Source organism: Anabrus simplex, chromosome 2 (genome assembly GCF_040414725.1).
Source record: "Anabrus simplex isolate iqAnaSimp1 chromosome 2, ASM4041472v1, whole genome shotgun sequence".
Classification (NCBI taxonomy): Eukaryota; Metazoa; Arthropoda; class Insecta; order Orthoptera; family Tettigoniidae; genus Anabrus; species Anabrus simplex.
Genome location: NC_090266.1, coordinates 964,843,360 through 964,865,024, shown reverse-complemented (window position 1 = coordinate 964,865,024; position 21,665 = coordinate 964,843,360). Strand labels below are relative to the sequence as shown.

Below are 21,665 nucleotides of genomic sequence, written 5' to 3'. Positions count from 1 at the left end.
TATCCCTGAGAAGAGCGCTCTCCTGGCTGATTGAAGAGGACTGTGTTCAGGTAAGACTATGTGCACCAGCTCACGTCTGTGAGAGTTCGTTCACTACTGTACTCTGGGTTCGAGACCGGCCTTCGCCTGGACGGAACTTTAAAGTGCAGTAGGGCACAGTATGTTGATATCAACATTTTATTTTCCTTTATAGAGATTATAGCGAGTCTTTGTATTTAGTACTCTGTGGTAATGCACAAAAGGAAATTATCCTGGGTGTGCTAGAGACTAAAGTAGACATGATTAGACATTGGATTTATATGCTGTATAAATTACCAATATAAACATGCAACTAAGCTGCACTTATTTTCATGCTATTAAACACTTTTATGAAATGCAAATGTAAAATTCCTTTACTAGACTGACGTGATTCACCCACACCAATACGCAAGTTCATGATCATAAATAAAGAACTGAATGAAATACAAAAATGAACAAAAAAACACACACTACTTACAGCCGCAGCCCAAATTTTTGTTTATAGCTACCATGAAGTCATAGCTCGGATTTCGTTCGAGGACATCACGATATTTTGTTTGCAAACAGAGTCTGAGGTTTCCTGGGATACCTTCAAGTTCACGCCTCAGTTTCTCCATAACCTCAACCTTGTCATCAAGATGCAACCAACATGTTTCTAGCTTCTCGACTGATTCTGGTATGATTTGCAAGTGCATTTGTATAGGGGTCAGTTCCCTCTGAACATTTTAATTGCTGGAATCAATAGCATCAAATCCTTCAATAACACACTTAACTCCATCAAAATGGTGACAACAGAAAAGTGCAGCTTCAACCATGTTCCTCAGTGTGTAAGGATTGGTTCTGGAGGAAGAGAAATGTCTGGTGGGCAATTTCTGTAAGCCTTTGTCCGGAGAAGTTCTTTCACAAACACTTTCTTTGTAGTGGACATTAGCAAATACAGTAGAGACAATACGCGACACTTCCGGATTTAGCCTTGTTAAAATGGGAGACAATTTGCAAGTGGCGCTCCTAGTGGTGTGACCTGGAGATTCGCGCTAATGGAAAAGCATATATGGAAATGGATAAAGAAATTACGTCTTCAAAGAAAGTGTTAAGATATCTTCAAAGTTGATAAAGCAATTCTGGATAAACGAATGAAGAATTATTTAACAGGTTATTATTTAAAGACTGATATTAAACATACAATCAAGATGTGAAATGGACTGCTGTGAAAGGGCTTGGTCTTTCATTTATGCATTACTTTTTTTTAGCTTTAGCATTCCTGCCTGAACTTTTACAGCTAGATTTGTCTTTTTTCTCATTTAAAAAACATTGTATCATCACATTAAGACACTCATCTATAAAAATATTGGCACATTCCTTACACACGATTCAATGAATTAACATTTAAGAGCTGGACAATTTTCCTCTTAACTTGAAGCCTACTAACAGAAAGAACATCTATAAATTTAGCCTCAAAAACATTAAAAATTTCCCTATAAGCAATACTTGCCATTACATTAGGATAAAGCAAATTTGCATCATCATTTTGTTTCAACAAAATATGTACATTTCTTAAGTCACCCATATTTTCTTCAGTGCTTGAGAACGCATTACGGCATTCCAAATGGGGTAACTTGGAACACAAGTAGCCACACACATATGCACATGCATTTTCCTGAATTAAATCAAAACCCACACATCGCACCTACAACATATCGGTATTGAAGGTTAACTGCTGTACTATACAATAAATAAGCTTATTATACTTTAAGCCAGTTAAAATTTGGGTCGCGCAGGTCAGAAGTTTAGGAAGTACTATAAAAATCTCTTTGCAACTGGGAAAATACATATGCAAACCCAATATTTACTTACATTTTCTTGTTACGAGGGAAACGGAAAAAAGACCGCAAATCCTTCTGCACTTCATAGTTATTGCAGCCAAACACAGCACGTATCTTTCCATTCATGTTGAGCGGAGATATAAAAGAACAACACACGTTACTATTTACTTATGTCAACTTACTGCAAACGCTTAAACATCGCCAAAAACTTCACAAACAAATACACATGCTCTTATGACAGAATCATTAACTCCAGGTCACTCTGCTGGACAGAGTTCTGATCGCTGTCCCTCGATATCTCGCAGAGTGTCGCGTATTGTCTCTACTGTATTTGATATTAGTTTGTTCACATCTGGAAAATGTGCCCTTATTTCTTCTGCAGCCCTGTTAAGGCCGTGAGCTATGCACGTAGAGTGAATCAATTTAGAATAAAATATTTTCAATGCTGCAATGGCTTTTAACATGTAGCTGGTAGAATCAGTTAGAAATACCTGGAACTGACTGTCATGCCCATCCAAAGGCCTGAGCAGGCGTAACGAATTGTTTGCAAAACTTGCTTGTTTGCTTGCTGTTTAAAGGACCCTAACATCTAGGTCATCGGCCCTGTTTGCAAAACAAGCAAATGTAGAATGATTTATCCTTTCCAACAATTTGCAAGAGATAGGATACGGGTACCGGTTCATCTCCCCTCAACTTTCCGACCAGCATGTTTGCTATGTATCTACCATATGATCTGCAGTTTCGTCTACAACTCCCCAAATCAAACAGTCAAGTAAATCAGCTTAGATTTATTCCATCACCAAATTGTAACATTTGCCCAAGTACGTTTTCCAAACTGTAGAGTTTTAAGGAATGGTCTGGTTGCAATACTTCTCAAGAAAGGTACAGAAATGAGGGTTGGTTAATCTACTCCATGGAATATTTGCAGCAATCATTGTGTGACACTAATCAGGAGTACACTCATTTTGCAATACCAATATAAATGATCCGTTATTGGACATTATAAATTTTCCAGCTAACTCATTCCTGGTTGCCAGCGTTTCGTCCCCGTGTGCTAGGCTGGGCTCATCAGTTGGTACCTAGCACGCCCACCAAGACGCTGGCCAGTGCACATTGTGGAGGCCACGCAGGCCAAGCAGGCATCAATTTTTTACAATGAGACAAAGTCTCTCAGAGCATTGGCACTGCCGGTGGCTACAATTAGCCTACATGATATAGAAGCAAAGGAACCACACAGAAGATAGAAGAATGGAATCTAAGCAACATGAACTTACATTTTAATAAGTGTTAAACCTATACATACCAAATTTTAATGTGTTAAAACTTTTTAAGTGTTCTATATTGTGGGCCATATGTTTTAATGTATTATGTATACTCATGTTCTAACTTATTGTACCTTTGACCATAGATATTTTAACTTCATGCTACTGTATATTGCATTTCCATCCCCCATTAGACATCTGGATGTCTAACATAATAACAACTTGTGATTTTGTCTAATGGCTGGAAACTAATCATGTACTAGCTGATGATGGCCGTTAAGGGCTGAAACCGGTACTAGTGTAATCTATTTACAATAAATTAAGTATTGATTGGTGGAAAAACACATTTCTTGTCTATACAATGAATCTATCAATACGGAAAATGAAATTTATAAATAATAATTGACGCCGTATAATCGACCTGCACATCCGTGAAGATTGGGTCCTACCTAAGATGATTTCTAATGCCTAAGACAAAACAAAACCCAGCCCCCGAGTCATTGGAATTAACCAATTAAGGTTAAAATCCCTGACCCTGCCGGGAATCGAACCCGGGACCCCTTGGACCAAAGGCCAGCATACTAACCATACTAACATACTACCTTCGATTTTCGAATATACAGGAAACCTACACACTCTCCCTTAACTATTATGAATTCATCCCTACACCCCAAGTCCCAAAAACAAGCCTCTTTCTATAATTTAATTTATAGAGCTTTAAAAATTCCTCTTTCTCCCAACAATTTAAAAATTGAACTGAAGTACATAAGGAATCTTGCTCAACTCAATGGGTTTAAAATAGATATGGTCAAGCGTTTGATTAATAAAATCAAAATTAAATTGTCCACTAATCTCGTCCCAGAAAAACAAAAAAAAACTAGTTTCGCCACATTTACATATAACAACCCACCCGTCCATCAGATCGCAAATACTTTAAAGAAGCACAATATTAATATAGCCTTCAGGACAGTTAACACCAATCGAAACATATTTTTTAACCACAACAAGGTCAATCACAATAGCAACCATTATTCAAGGTCCGGCATATATAAACTAACATGTACACAATGTGATTTTTCTTATATCGGACAGACTGGCCAGAGCTTTAACACGAGATATCTGGAACATTATAACGCTCAAAAACACAATAAGTACTCAGCGATGAGCCAACATATGAGAGAAACGGGCCATCACTTTACATCCATAGAGAAAGATCTTACCATCATTAGAAGCATAGGTAAAGGGAAATTAATGAATGAACTGGAAAATCTACACATCTTTTTAGACCAAACCTACAATAAAAATAAAAATCTCAACGACGTAGATGAAATTAAAAATCCTTTGTATGAATTAACACCTAGATTAATTAATATCATGAATTCAGATGAAAACAAAATCCCTCAATTATTTAAATCTCCACACTCAAATGCTTCATCCACCATGCCAAAAGTTAAATCCGCCCATATCGCTTCTAGAAACTCCCCTCCAGCAACAGCACACACACCCATACACCAGCCTACCCCCACTCTCCCTCCATGCCGCGCCCCTCCATTACCGCACCAGTACAACACCAGGAATAGAAATGTTGATAAGACAGGCGCTGCCGGAACAGACAGGTCCATCTAGTATTAATTGAACAAGTAAGTCATTTTACAGTTAAGAGGTGTTAATTTAATACATTTTATCACAAAGCGTGCTCTAAATTTTTAATTCAATATTATTTTTCTACTTCATTACAGATATTCTTAAGATCCCTCCCAAAGACCAAGCAACACATCAACGGGAACAATATTCATACAAGACTGTATCAAGTGTCTAGGTTGTTCCTTCTCAATTAAGCAGCAGCCTAAAACTATGAAACAGCTTAATATTGTACTCTTGTCAATTCCTTGACGTTACATGAGACCCAAAATCAAGACGCTAACAGTTTCATTCACAACAAAGTTCTTAACAAGTCTACCTACAACAATCGGTTTTTTAAATCTCCACTTGTGCATGACAACACATTTAAATATTAGTTACGTCAAGAACATGAAAATGAAAATCGTGGGTCAAATAAGCCCCCGTTTTAATATCACCCTTTCTCAAGACTTATGATAAAAAAGAAGATCCATTTCATTTTATTTTTGAACATTTTAAGTTAACCAGAATAGAACTGCCAAGTTAAAACACATTTAATTTAAATTTATATTTTCAATCTTGACCAACCTACAATCAACAATCAGTTCAAATCTCCACTTATTGTTGACGACACATCCTGTCAAGAGACACGGTACGTCAAGAACATATGATATGATATAGGGGTCACATAAACCCCGATATGTAATCCTCTTTACCAAAAAGAAGATCCATTTTAGTTTTGGACATTTTTCATATTAGATAGATTAGGACCAAAAAACTTAACTGTATTAACTTATGTTACCCATCTTACGAGTTCATTAATGTTTGTATATATTGTATATAATGTATATATTGTATATAGTGTATATATTGGTATGTTTATATTGGTTAAAAACGTCCCAAACCTTGACCTACAGGTTGTTTACAGGCTGAAGATGCCCAAAATAATGGGTGAAACATGTACCTGACCTAAATAAGTCTACATAAAATCATGTAGATAATAACCACATTAAACGTTGAAAGTATTGAATAGGTGTTTTTTAATTAAATTATCCTTGATATCTATGCCTTACTAACCATTTAGCCGAACTATAATGGGATGACAAAAAAAATATATATATATTTGTCTCGGGCATGAAATTAAACTGCGTCCACAAACCGAATGACCACCAGTATAAGTGGCCCTCCTCTACCAAGTGCCAATGGCCTCTTTGGAGGGCAGATGAGCGGGTAGAGGTTCAGGGCACTCTCTTGCCCTTGGGGTGGGAAACTGCCCCTAAAGGCGGAAGAGCCACTAGATGGCCAATGGCATAGGATAATAATAAATCCAGTAGTGTCTGTTCACCTATTTGGTGTGGCAACTGGTCAGCATCTGTACTCTGAGTCGGAGCGGCTGCCTCAGAAAACCTTCAGGAACTCGCCCGCCCGATTGTACTCCGATCCCTCGGGATCAACCCAGTCGCTTGAGAACAAGCACGCCATGAATCGTGCAAGTAAGAACAACATTACTCCAGGTAGTAACCATCCACCCGCCAACTGAAAACGAAGGCAGCAACCGGCCACTCTGATTCTGGAGGAGCCGGGTTGACACGAAAGACAGAGTCGGAGCTCTCTGGCAAACTTCCCACTAAAACGCCCTTCTACATCGGCACGCTAAACATAAACACACTCCTGCAAGTAGGCAAACTTCTCAGATTAACATCAGAATTAAATCAGCAAAAAATCCAGCTACTCGCCGTACAAGAGACCAGACTCACTGAGTCGGAGACGTCAGAATATGGTAACTACCGCATTTTCAAGAGCAAAACTACATGAACAGTAGGCAAAGCCACACCAATGTTAGGCATGGCCTTTTTTGTACACAAAAAGATCGTGAACTCCGTAGAAGAGATCACACCCATAAACAACAGACTAATGACCCTGCGACTTCGCTGTGCAAATCACCACTACACCTTTGTAAATGCCCACGCACCCACCAACGACTACAAAGATCAGACACAAACAGAAAACTTCTGGAACAAACTTGAAACCACACTCATCAAAATGCCTGAAAAAGACACAATCATTCTCCTCGGCGATTTCAACGGTAAAATTGGTAAAGAAAAGTGCTACAGAAAAACCGCAGGAAGATTCTCAGCACACGAAAAACCAACAAAAACTGCAAATGCCTCATCAAGCTTTGTCAACAACATGACCTGAAAATCATGTCAACATCCCTACGGAAATACCCCAATAAGCTCTTCACATGGGAATCACCCAACACCTGCTGCGGCAAACACCAGATCGATCATGTCGCCATCTCCTTCCCAGCACAAAAAGAAGTACAAAATGTCCAGGTCCGCAGAGGAGCCAACATTGACTCGGACCATCATCTAACGAGAATCAAAGTGAAATTTACCCCAAAATGCTTCTACCAGAAATCCAAGGCAAACAAAAACTTGGACACAACACAAATAAAAACATCAAATCTTAGGGAAACGTGGGAAAAAATCCCAGCCAAAACTTGGAACAAATTCCACGACAAGATCATGAAGAATGCATCAGAGCAAATCCCACTACAGAAAAAGAGTAGACACCCGTTTTGGAACACCGAATGTGACAAAGCCATATTGAACAGAAAAAACGCATACCAGAAGTTCAACAGCAACCGTATACCTGAAAACGAAGAAAAATTCCGCGAAGTCCGCAGACAAACCTCTAAACTCATCAGACAAACCAAGAGGAAATACCTGGAGGACCAACTGAAGTCGGCCGAACAGGACGTCCGCAACTACGACACCAGAGATTTTTACAGCATCTTCCGCAACAGATTAAATGGGTACATGCCCAAAAACCCCTGCTTCAGAAAACAAAAGTGAAAATTGGCACTCACAGATGACGAAAACACCAAAGAACTTGCGAGATACTTCGAGTCACTACTCAACTGCCCAGAACCAACAGAAAGGTTTCCACATAAACCCCACCCGAACCCAAACCCATACTCATCCTCACCTACACAAGAGGAAATACACCGACACATACGACTGAAAAACAACAAGGCATCCAAGGAGACGATGGCATCGTAGCAGAGCTTCTTAAACATCTAGGAAAGAATTCTCTCCAAGAACTCACACAAATCGTACAACAAATTTGGACAACGGAAAAACTACCAGAAAATTGGACAAACGCCCTCCTCGTTCCATTTCACAATAAAGGTGACCAAACAGATGTGAACAATTACAGGGGAACTTCCCTGGTGCAAGTCGCATACAAAATCTTCTCCGCAGCCCTCCTCCATAGAACACAGGAACAACTAGAACCACTCATAGGCGAATACCAAGCGGGCTTCAGGCCCCACAGATCCTGTGCAGAACATATACTCAATCTGAAAACCATCTTGAAACAACGACACATAAGAAAACAACCCACAATCTGCACCTTCGTGGACTTCCAGAAAGCATACGACTCCACTGACCGGCAATCCCTCTTCCAAACACTGAGTGAATACGGACTGGACAACAAGACTCAAAAAATCATCAGATTAACTCTCACCAACACAACCTTCAAAGTAAAATTCATGGGAAATATAACTGAAAAATTTCAGATAAAAACTGGTGTCCGATAAGGAGATGGACTTTCCAAACTACTCTTTAACATAGCCCTGCACAAAATCATGAGAGAATGGGAACAAGCTCTAAAAGCTCAAGGAAATTGGCAACCATTAAGTATGACAAGAAAAGATGTAAAAATCTCCTGTCCCGCTTTCGCAGATGATCTCGCGATCCTCGCAACAAACGAACAACAGGCAATCAGCCAAATCGAAATCCTCAAGAAATGCTCAGAAAAATTCAGCCTACAAATCTCTTTCTCAAAAACCAAGGTCACGTGCAACCACTGCAGCCTCCAGAATTTGAACACGAAATTTGGCACAATTGAAAAAGTAACTGAGTTCCGATATCTAAGAGAAATTGTAGTACCAACAGGAAAAGAACAGAAGGCCCTCGAGGTCCGCATCCAGAAAATGAAGAGAGCCCTCGGCCGAATGCAAAACATTTACAACAAAAAATGCCTTTCAATCTTCACCAAAATTAGACATTACAACACTGTGATCAAACCTGAAATACTATACATGAGTGAAACACTGGATCTCCACAGAAAAACAGTACTGAAAGACATCCTGAAAGAGGAACGTAAAATCATCAGAAAAATTCTCGGCCCAAAACTGACTGACAAAGGACACAGACTGCAATCTCGTACATAAACCGAGGAGCTCTCAAACCTTGCGGCCGACATCAGAAAAAGATGCCTGAAATTTTACGGACACATCGAACGCCTTCCAGAAAACAGACTGACGAGAATCTTACTTGAGGCAACAGAAAACATCAAAACAAATAGGTGGACAAGGGAAATCCGCCAAGACCTGGAAAAATCAGGTATCAAAGTGGCCAACATCACTGACCGAACCTGCTACAGAACGAAAATCAGCAAGTGGGAAGTAGAGTCAGAGAGAAACCACAAAAAGAAGACAGAAGTTAAGTGGACAGAAGAATGAAGAACCACGATGAGAGAAAAATTGAAGGCTACCTGGCAAAGAAGGAAATGCACAACTTCTGAGTGAGCTTTGCGTGATCAGTTTTCTGGTCTTTTTTGCATCTAATAATAATAATAATAATAATAATAATAATAATAATAATGTTATTTGCTTTACGTCCCACTAACTACTTTTACGGTTTTTGGAGATGTGGAGGTGCCAGAATTTAGTCCCGCAGGAGTTCTTTTACATCCCAGTACATCTACCAACATGAGGCTGATGTATTTGAGCACCTTCAAATACCACCAACTTAGCCAGGATTGAACCTGCCAAGTTTGGGTCAGAAGGCCAGCGCCTCAACCGTCTGAGCCACTCAGCTCAGCGGGATGACAAGTGAACTGCTGGTATACACAGGAGAAAACTGTGACACACTGCTGAATAGAGGCAATTCTTCAGGAGTTACTAAAATTGTCTGAAATATGCATTTCCTCACAACTAAGAATATCTGGTGAACTTGACAGATGGGGTAAGGACATCACCCAGAAGATTTAGAGATGGAATTCTGATTTCTGCCTGTCATTAACATCCATCCTTGTATAAATGCTATCAGTAACTTTATCCTTGGCTTTCAATAATATTTATTTTGTGTGGTCATTACAGCCTAGAGCAGCCATTTTTTAAGGTAAACACTCCAATGATGGTAGGCAGCGTCAGTCACTGAAAGTAAATCGTATGCCATTTGAAGAGGGGAGAAGTGTAGTATATAGTGTAAGAGCTACATAACGTTAAAAACAAACACCCAGCCCCCAAGACAGAGGAATTAACTACACACAAATAAAATTAAACTTCCACGACTCTACTAAGATTTGAGCCTGGAACCCTGCAGTCTGAAAACACATAAAAGGTAATTATTCAACTACATACCATTTGTAACATCACTGCATAAATACCGGAGTCTAATTTGAGTACTGCACATATTTTCTATGAGCGAAGGGGAGATAAATCTATCTCGTAACTATATTTTGGACCACATTCATGACTAAACAGAATCTCTAGCATTTCCCCTCGGATTAAGCATTTTATGACAGAACTATGTTCCAGAGCATACCAAGTGGAGTAGCGGCACGTGTTAACATTCTACGGCTATGGAGCAAAGCTCTGCATTCAGGAGAAGAGTGGGCTCGAACCCCACCATTGGCTGTCCTGAGAATGGTTTTCTGCAGTTTTCCATTTCACTTGCAGCCAAATGCCAGGACTATTCAAATGCCACAGCTGATTCCTTCAACCTCCACACCCAATTTCATTCACCATCCGTCATTTCATCTTCACTAGCTCCTCAACTGAGATTGGCATAAAGAATCCAGCCATAAAAACGGGCCATATAATTTAATCTCACCTTATACCCAACTCTGTACCAGAAAAGAGGATACACATGTATCTCCTGGAAGATCAACTAAAACTTTTTCTTAAAATTTGTTTTAGGTTTATCTGAACTACTTTTGTTGCTCCCTGTCCCCTTAGACAGTAAAGTTTAGTACATTCACCTGAAAGGGGAAGATATCATCACTAGACAACATACGGCAAAAACAAAAACACTCGGATCTCAATATGCCAGTACATGAAATCTACTTTCAATTATTAAAGAATTTTACATTTATCAACTACAAAATATATCTAGCATCACCCTACAAAAAAAAAAAAAAAAAAAAAAAAAACTACCCATGCTTTGAAGGAATTATCACTGAACATGAAATCTTTAAATGAACAAATCTGAGATAATACCTAAAAGAAAATACAAAAGAACATTGAGCAGTATTTATACTAAAAATGCTAAACATTCATCTTTTAAATATTATTTACCAAGAGAGAACTAAAACTACCTCTGGATAATGCTATATTCTAGATGTCCTAGTTTCATGCAACTACAGTATTTACAAAATTGATGTCCGATATCACTTTGACGTTTTCAAGATATATATTTGTAGGAACACTAAGTGCACAACTAGCTTCTAATGTGCTACCAAGACTTATCTTCCCCACTAAAAAAGATGTAAGGAAGACAGTCATGTAACTCAATCTACCAAAATAATTTAAACATTTCTAATACATGAAAACCTGTTTTCACAAAACGATTATGCAGTCAAATTTATTATTGATAAACAATACATGCAATGAGAATGGAAGTAGCATGAGAACAGGTATATCAGTATGTTGAGGAGAAGTGTGGAATGAGTCAAAATCCCCAGGAATGGTGAAGTAACATCTGGTACAAGGATTGCAGGGAATTTGGTGGGAAAAAACTACTAGAATATACTAGCCAAAGAGATTAAACTGGATGAGAAAAATGAAACATTCAGAAGAATATGATGATGATCCTACTATTACTGTATTATTTTTGGCATGGAAAAGGGTGTCAGACCCATCTCACCATTTCTGACAGGTTGAATAAATATTACGTCCACATGAGCTTTCTTCATATAAATAACTCTACATGGAAGTATACTGCATCAAACCAACCTACTTAAAATTATTATAGAGTTTTAAAATAAAGCAAACTAATATTTTTACACACAAAAAATGTATAGAACTCGCCTATTCTCATAATCCAGATTGCTGATTACCCATAGTCTTGTACCCTATACTCTCTCTTTCAGTGGTGTTTTTTTTTTTTTTTTTTTTTTTTTTAATGAAGAAGAAAGAAGTTTCTTTCTTGAGCAGTTGAACCACAGGCATGAAATAACTAAGAAACAACATTTACTTTCTCCTCTGAACAGTATTATATAGGCTATAGTACCGAAATAATGTAATGAGATGAAAAAGCAGCTTTGTTCTTAAAACTTTTCATTTACAGCAGTAACTTCAGAAACTCTGTGCTGGAATGCTGTCCGCAAGAGTGAAGAATAGATACAAGGTGGTAGCAGGAGGATAAGGAATCTCAGCTACAGCAAGCCAGTCTGAAAATACAAAACTAGAACAAACAGCCTGGGACCAGGGAAAATTTTGGGGGAAAATAAAGATATACATGTTACTCTGTAACTTTTCCACTTAAAGAGCCAAACCACTTATGCACAGAACAGTCTCTATGATGACATTTACACATTCTAAATACTGAAGAAACTCTAAAATCATGTAATTGCAAAACTGCTATATGATAAAATATTCTAACTGAATAATCTTCATTTTTTTACCTGGAGAGTCAACCCCCGGCATGTTTTGCAAAAGTATTCACGTATGACCACGAGCAAGTTAACTAGCTTATACACCAATCTCAGTGTGTAATTCCATCAAAAGTGGATTTTGTATCCTAGGAAAGGCATGTTAAGCATATAGCTTGAGATCATGAAAGTCAAAGTTAGCTAGGACACCATGAATTTGATAGCTACGGATTTTATTTCTAATTTCTTCCTGCTGCAACCATACAAAGAACAATTCACCACAGAAAAAGTTATATAACTCAATTTGCTTGATTCTTAAAATACAGATTTCATAACAATGGCCACACTGAATGTCAGAATTGAAGTGCATCTTACAGAACATGGATAAAATGTAATGTAATATAATAGTTGTTAAATGTATATGGTCTGGGACATGTAATCATGGTAGCAGAGCTATTATTATTATTATTATTATTATTATTAGCTCCTCACAGAAGTTCTAATTTCCATTGCAAGACGAGGGGTCGTATGTCAACATCATAAGTTAGCACAGTATTCCTAACATCCTAAAAATGTACCTAATCAAAATTATGAAGTTGAGTGACTAATAAAAAGTATCAATTACAAAATCAACCATACTGACTGCAAAAGCAATGAAACATCCAACACTGAGCAGGCTCAATCAAACACTACACATTATCTCAGTGCAGACTCCAAACGTGTTTAGTATCTATGTACAACTTAATTTTGATTCTAACTCTACCTTTCACTAGTCAAGGATTATCTATCTATTCTTTGCTCTAACGGACAGAATATGCACAAGGCAAGTGTTCCCAGTTCTAAGCAAGGTGGTATGGGTACAAGCTTGTTTGTGAAAGCAAACTATACCATATTCTTTTCATAGCATACTTATCTAAATAATGAAATCTCACATGAATAGCTTCAAGATGAAACACATTAATACATTTTGTTTACAGTTCTAAAGTATGCTTAGCCTGAGTTATAACCTATTTTGTCTTTAAAACCTACTGCACAGTAATGTAACTACCTACTCTTTATATTCCTGTTCAATATATCAGAGTAATACATCGAAAAATGATAGGCATCTAGATAGCATTCAAGACACTACAGCGACACACACTACAATGCTAATGGTACGAGAAGTTTACCGTGGTTCCATGGGGTTTGTGGGTAAGGTCATGGCGCCGAACGGGAGGGATGAGCTGATGCTACCCCCAATCACATCATGACTAGAAATGAGGAGGTTCTCCACAGACTTACGCCTGGAAATATACAATTTGACCACACTAGGGCAGTGGTTCCCTTCAACATGTTCCACAAGAAAGCAATTTCCCTCATAATTTGATTCCAGAAAGCCATATTAACTGTCTGAAATACAACCACCATTCATTATAATTATTCAAATACAACAACCAAAACCTCAACGTTAACCTTTCTTCCAAATCATCACACACACATGCTTTCAAAACAGTCATATAACTTAAATTAAGGTCTGATTCTAAATTCATATACAAATATTCACACTAAATAACTTACTTTAGTACTAATTGGAGGTACCCCACTATCTGCCACTCCTAATAATGGAGATGACAATGGCAATCTCTAATACGATATTTTAAAAAAGTAACCATAAGGCAAATGGCTTATTTCATTCAAAAAGAATTTCTGTCATACTGAAGAAATTCACAGATTTGACAGAAGTAGGGCCAGAAGAGGAATGAAAAATGAGAGAATAAATATAAAAGTCTATCATGAGGTCATTTAAAATTAAATTCTTGAGTTCAAAACTATAGTATCCTGAAATGGTGATACTATAGTAATGTTCTGTTGAAGTCAATTTACATTACTTGGTACCTAAAAATGTTCCAAGCAACATTTACAAGGAACACAGATCTGAAATCCAGATGTTGACGATCTGACAAATGCAACAATAATTTCTGGACAAATAATTTCCTATGCATATGAGTTATGCACCCTTCTCAAATTAATCATGAGTCTATAATCCTCCTTAGTCATTACAGCAGTAGTTATTTCAATAAAAAATTATATACAGAAACTCTCCATTCCCAAATAAATATACAATAACAGACTTAATAATTTGTCAACAGAACCCTATGAGGTAACAAATATTTTTGCTACCCTCAGCGCCTCCATCTCTCCAACGCACCACTCCAGTCCTGCACCACCTCTTCCCCCTCCACTCCTTCCATCCTAGCAAACACAGCTGAACCAACAATAGACCTGATCGCACAGACGAGACCGTTACTTTGAAAAGGCCATGCCATTTGAGAAGACAACCACCTGCTAAACACCGAAAGTTTAAGCTTTCTACACACCCATTCCACACTTTTTACTTATTAGCCCAATTTTCTCACACAACCTCATTTTTTTTCCATTACAGACTGGAACTTCATTGACAGTTTCCACTAGGTCACTTACAGTTTACCATGCATCTGTCATCTCCCTAACACAGCTTCTCAATTTTATGTTGCGGCCCTTCCGACCTTTTATAATAAAGCAAACCAACCAGCCAACACATTATGAAACAATAATCAAGAAAGTGACTGCTAGATTGAGAAGATATTGAGAATGCTGCTGTTCTAAAGCTTTAAATTTCATCGGTGTTCTTCCTTGTCACAGGCTTTTCTCCTGCACGTTATATCAGGCTTGGTTTCTCAAACTTTTTCGCTCCACTCCCCTCCTAGCCAATTTGATGTGATGGGCTTCTACAAAGATAGATTTTCCGCCTGAATTTTCGACAGTGATTTCATCCTGTTTTGTTATTGTTACAAAACCAATATTTTGTAAACTATGAAGTCCACAAGCTCACTATGTGCACTTATTGTTCATATCCATCTGTATCATTTGTTTTCATTTCTTTTCTTCTTAGGTTAACCCAGTTTTTAGTTTCAATTCTTGTTTTGTATTAACCCCTGTATCACTGAATTTTGTCGCAGTGAGTTGTTTCTTGCTCCACATAATGATGTAAATATTGTATACTGTGTTAATTTTGTTGCTGTCTAGGCTCTCTTTTGTTTTTGATATTTTCCTTCATTATGTTTTTTGGCATTTTAAAATTTGTATTATGTAAATTATTTCAACCCCCCCCCCCCTCATTTTTCACTGAGGATGGCTCAAACGAGCCGAAACATGTTTGAATTTGTTTACTCCGTCTAATGATGGAATATATGATGTATTGAATTAGGAGGATACACTCATTTTTTCTCATTTGTAAAGTGAAAACCGTCAATACGGAATGATTCTAATATCTTGTAATGTAAACATATCACTTTGCAAACAAGCTGTGTGCGCTCCACATTTTGTCAAAGAACCTTCACTTACCCAACAAGAGCGTCACATCGTGCATTCAATTATAAAAGGGATTCAAACTGTCAACCTCCAATTTGATTAAACAGCCTACGTCGGTGGTTCAGAAATGCCCGCACATGGTCAAAGACATGTGGATGTGTACTCAGTATTTCAGTCGCTACATGGATTCATGTGATAAGATCCCCCTCTGATACAGTAGTCTCGTACATATCGAGCCCAAAACATCATGGAATTGATGGGCATTCAGGCAACTGAAAAAAATCTTCTGGCTGGCAGATAATACTGTTGTAGAATTTGCTTTACGTTGTAGATATATAGATAGGTCTTAAAAAGACTATGAGATAAGAAAGGGCTAGGAGTGGGAAGGAAGCAGCCATGACCTTAATTAAAGTACAACCCCGGCATTTGCTTGGTGGGAAAATGGGAAACCAAGGTAAACTGTCTTCAGGAGCAGTTAACAAGCCTCAAGAAGAAGAAGAAGAAGAAGAAGAAGAAGAAGAAGAAGAAGAAGAAGAAGAAGAAACTATGGGAGAGTGTGAATTGTGATGCAAAATGTAGCTGGAACAAGTACCATTCACTAGAAATGGTATGATCTGTAGTTTTATATATTGAGAAATATTTGATTTGATTTTTTTTTTTTTTTTTTTGCTAGTGGCTTTACGTTGCACCGACACAGACAGGTCTCATGGCAACGATTGAATATTTTAGTAAAACACCGATTTGAGAAACGACTAAAGGTATAAAGGAAATAAAAATACTGGATGTCACAGCTAAGAGTTGTCCGGCACCTTTTCTCCAGTGTTTCGGAAAATACTTTTTTGTTTTTGTAATGTGTAGATAATCACCCCAAACAGAGAATGCTCAACTGGCATGTCATGCGACGTCCATTGTCAACAGAGAATATAGTTTTAGTTCTCACTGCAAACAAAATGTTCTTTAAAGTGTAATTTTGTGTGCCCAGTCGATAGAGTGGCCGCAAATCCGTCTAGTGTGATATTCTGTTCAAGGATATTTACTTACGGTGAAAATACAAGAGAAATGGTATTTCCAGTAGCGACTGAATGAGGTTGCTGTACGATAGTACTGCGGAGAGAGCACAGCACACCACAAGGCAGCGAGACATGGGAAGTCATGCGAGGATGTTGTAAGCAGGATGTGTACCATGATGACAAGTTCATGAAGTCATTAAGGGCAGTTGGAGACGATCCTTATTCTTCCTAACTGTAGTACCAGATGTGGTGGTCTCCCTAGCACCGTGCTTCAGGGTACAACATGTACTACACAGAGTAGTAACAGACATGCTTCTGATTATGAGTGAGAGTTACAAGTGTTATCACGCACTAATTAGACATACCATAGTGCACCATTTAATTATTATGTCATGAATCTTTCTGTTAAGATGGGACTGGAATGGAGGCAGCTCGAGTGTAAGCTGAAACCACCCAGAACAGGAAGGGAGGAACCGTTGAGCAGATTCATTTTGGACTGTACTAAAACAGACTCAAGAAACAGGCGAATTGCACCCGACAAAATGCCAGTGAAACAGGACTGTCATCATCATCATTTACCAACTACAGTTTCCCGGGTGTGGCGTACAAGCGCTCGCCATCTCGTATCTTCATACAACTTCTGTTCCAGCCCATTGGTGTCCTCTCTCCTCCACATCTGATCTTACCGTCTCTATTCTCCGGACCACCTTTTGAGCAGACTAAAGCGGATGTGACGTCATTGTCTCGTCACACTCGCCGTGGTTGCCAAACGAGCCGGCGCGCCATTCAAAGTTGTACTCCACCACTATAATACAGCACAGCTCACGGATTGAACCCCGAGTGAATTTAAAATAATTAATACACTAACGTCTGCGTGTTAGAATCCCATACAGTTTTTTAACGGCTTACATCTTTAAACAATTAATTTACTGAATTTAATTTTTATGTGAAAACCTACTATCTGTTTTCCAGTCAATGACCGAGTCAGGGATGGAATAAATGAAGCCCCATCTTGCGGACAGGATAGGAATTGGGCCGGCTGCCGAAGCCTGTCTCACTCATCTGGGGCAATGATTAATGACTGACAGATGAAATTAAATTATACTGGAGGGTGATGCTGGAATAAAAGGTGACAGAGAAAACCGGAGTACCCGGAGAAAACCTGTCTCGCTTCCGCTTTGTCCAGCACAAATCTCACATGGATTGACCGGGATTTGAACCACGGAACCCATCGTTGAGAGGCCGACGCGCTGCCACCTGAGCAACGGAGGCTTTCACAATTTTTATGTACTAACTACAATTTCACGATTAAAGCATTGCGAACGAATTCTTTTGACATAAACAGTAAGTATTACATTCATTAAATTATTACTATTTTTATTTTATTTTATTATTTATTATTCACTATTATTATCTAAATATATGGCCTGATTCCTCACGGGCGATTTTTGAATAAGTGAGAAAAGTGAGGATTATGTACTCGTATTGGAATTAACTTGAAACTGACAGTGAAGTTGGGGATCCAGGCGAAAACCTGTCCCACCTCCGCTTTGTCCAGCACAATTTCAATAAATTCATTATTACAAATATATTTTTATAAAAATATTATATTATTATTATTATTATTATTATTATTATCATCATGCAGGAGGTTTCAGCGTCAGCTTACCTTGTGCCACAGTAATTAATATGTGTCACTATCGAGTGGCTGCATACCCAAGTCGGAATCAGAGCCGGGGTCAGCACACGAGGTAAACTATTCCCGCCGTCAATACTATTCGCTCGGAAGTGCTTATAAACAGGCCGAATCATATTTCTCTCGCCGGACATAAAACTCTTGCGTTTCTTCTTCAACTTATAACAGTCTGGTGAATTTTTGTTCAGATCCATTGCACAATAATATCCAATAACGAGTAAGAAGAAACCTACAAACGTACAAGAGACTACAAGAATTATGAATTAGCACACAATACGCACATACACTGTTTCTGTAAAAGCGAAGCACACTGATAAAATTCTCTCACTGCTGTTTTAAACAGACTATGATTGGAACTGCACTCACGTGTTCAGGACATCCACTGTGTGAGTAAGTATGGCAGCTCCGCATTGACTGCACCATTGCCAAAACTCGCTCTGAGTAGCGCACCCCTCTTGCCCCCTCACCAACCGTGTGACAACATCGTAGGCGCTGCCCCTGTCGCCCGCGCCATCCCCTGGTCTATACACGCACTTCCGCTTTAGTCTGCTCAAAAGGTGGTCCGGAGAATAGCCAACATTTTCTTGGTCTTCTCTGTGGTCTTCTTCCTATGAGATTAAGGTCAAAATATTTTCTGGCAGGTCTTTCCCTGTTCATTCTCATTATGTGCCCATACCACTGAAACCTGTGTTTCTTTATGACACTGGCAATACGAACCTCAATATAAAGCTACTTTCCTATTCACTTCATTTCTGATCTTGTCCTTTCTGGTAGTTTGGTTCATGGTTCTAATGAATCTCATTTCAGTTGCTTGGATTCTACTGAAGTCTTTGTTTAGTAGGGTACATGTGTATAAACCGTACGTGAGGATTGGTACGAAGTAAGTGTGGTACATGATTGTTTTTGCTTTTTTTGGTATTTTGCAGTCCCAGAGAAGATTTCCGACTTGACTCTAGAAGTTTGATGCTTTCTGTGTCCTGCTGAGTATTTCCTGCCTAACAGTGTTGTCTTCCGAGATTGTACTTCCGAGGTACTTGAAGTGGGAAGCTGATTCGATTTTTGCTCCTTCCAGAAATATGTTTGAGCTTGTTCCTTCCCTGGTGAGGACTGTGCAAAGTCTAAACTAGGCCATTATTGTGGATATGGTGGACACAGACCCACGGAGCAGTATATGGGCAGTCTCCAGAGACTTAAATATGTCAAATAAAATTGCACATTACTTTTGAAACGAGTCAAAAATATGTCCATACCACAGGCATGTTCATCAAAAGCTTCCAGAGGAGGACAAGGTTAGGATTTCCCAAATGTGGATTGAATCAATCAATCAACTCTTTAAAAGCACTTTGTTTACAGGCAAGTCAATGTTTTACAGCGCAGCCAAACCAAATTGTACACGAGGCCACTAATGAGCCTTCGTCAAACCCCACTAGCGGCGTGAGCAAGAAAAACACCACCATTGGACCATGAATTGCTGGGGTAGTGTCACTGGAAAGCGAGTCGTCAGTCCTCATTCGTTGGAGGTCAAGATTGAGCAGAATTTGGTGTGGTTCTGCTCAACCTCGTGCAGACCTAAATCAATGAGGTTGGACGGTCTCTCCTCGATGTGGCTGTGGGTTTGAAATGAAGACTATCAAACATATCGTACAGGACTGCCTTCTACACTTGTACCCTGGTTCCTTGGATGAACTCCGCTCAGTAACTCCAAAAGCAATCGCATGGATTAGAAACTTTCCAATCCAAATATGAAAATATGGTCCTAATGCTATGGACTTTAATTTTTGTAAATGTATTTCTTATCGTCTTATATGCATCATATTCTAAATAAATAATTATTATTTTGATGACAGACATGAGGAAATTAGACAGAAGTACATGGATATGATTAGTGAGAAGTTTCGAACGGGTAGACAGTAAGCAGGTTCAGGATATAGAAAGTGAATGGGTGGCATACAGGGATGCCGTAATAGAAACAGCAAGGGAATGCCTAGGAACAACTGTGTGTAAAGATGGGAAAAGGCGAACATCTTGGTGGAATGATGAAGTGAGAGCAGCCTGTAAACGTAAAAAGAAGGCTTATCAGAAATGGCTCCAAACAAGGGCCAAGGCAGACAGGGACTGGTACATAGATGAAAGAAACAGAGCGAAACAAATCGTTGTTGAATCCAAAAAGAAGTCATGGGAAGATTTTGGTAATAACCTGGAAAGGCTAGGTCAAGCAGCAGGGAAACCTTTCTGGACAGTAATAAAGAATCTTAGGAAGGGAGGGAAAAAGGAAATGAACAGTGTTTTGAGTAATTCAGGTGAACTCATAATAGATCCCAGGGAATCACTGGAGAGGTGGAGGGAATATTTTGAACATCTTCTCAATGTAAAAGGAAATCATCATGGTGGTGATGCAAACAGCCAAGCTCATGGGGAGGAGGAAAATGATGTTGGTGAAATTATGCTTGAGGAAGTGGAAAGGATGGTAAATAAACTCCATTGTCATAAGGCAGCAGGAATAGATGAAATTAGACCTGAAATGGTGAAGTACAGTGGGAAGGCAGGGATGAAATGGCTTCATAGAATAGTAAAATTAGCGTGGAGTGTTGGTAAGGTACCTTCAGATTGGACAAAAGCAGTAATTGCACCTATCTATAAGCAAGGGAACAGGAAGGATTGCAACAAATATCGAGGTATCTCATTGATCAGTATACCAGGCAAAGTATTCACTGGCATCCTGGAAGGGAGGGTGCGATCAGTCGTTGAGAGGAAGTTGGATGAAAACCAGTGTGGTTTCAGACCACAGAGAGGCTGTCAGGATCAGATTTTCAGTATGCGCCAGGTAATTGAAAAATGCTACGAGAGGAATAGGCAGTTGTGTTTATGTTTCGTAGATCTAGCGAAAGCATATGACAGGGTACCGAGGGAAAAGATGTTCGCCATACTGGGGGACTATGGAATTAAAGGTAGATTATTAAAATCGATCAAAGGCATTTATGTTGACAATTGGGCTTCAGTGAGAATTGATGGTAGAATGAGTTCTTGGTTCAGGGTACTTACAGGAGTTAGACAAGGCTGTAATCTTTCACCTTTGCTGTTTGTAGTTTACATGGATCATCTGCTGAAAGGTATAAAATGGCAGGGAGGGATTCAGTTAGGTGGAAATGTAGTAAGCAGTCTGGCCTATGCTGACGACTTGGTCTTAATGGCAGACTGTGCCGAAAGCCTGCAGTCCAATATCTTGGAATTTGAAAATAGG

The 21,665-nt window shown here is 38.8% G+C and overlaps 1 protein-coding gene across 4 annotated transcripts in view; it reads right to left on the bottom strand.

Annotated features, from left to right (window-relative positions):
* The window catches only part of GramD1B (GRAM domain containing 1B), a 557,013-nt gene that overhangs the window by 466,988 nt on the left and 68,360 nt on the right, over positions 1-21,665 (bottom strand). The window lies entirely within an intron of this gene.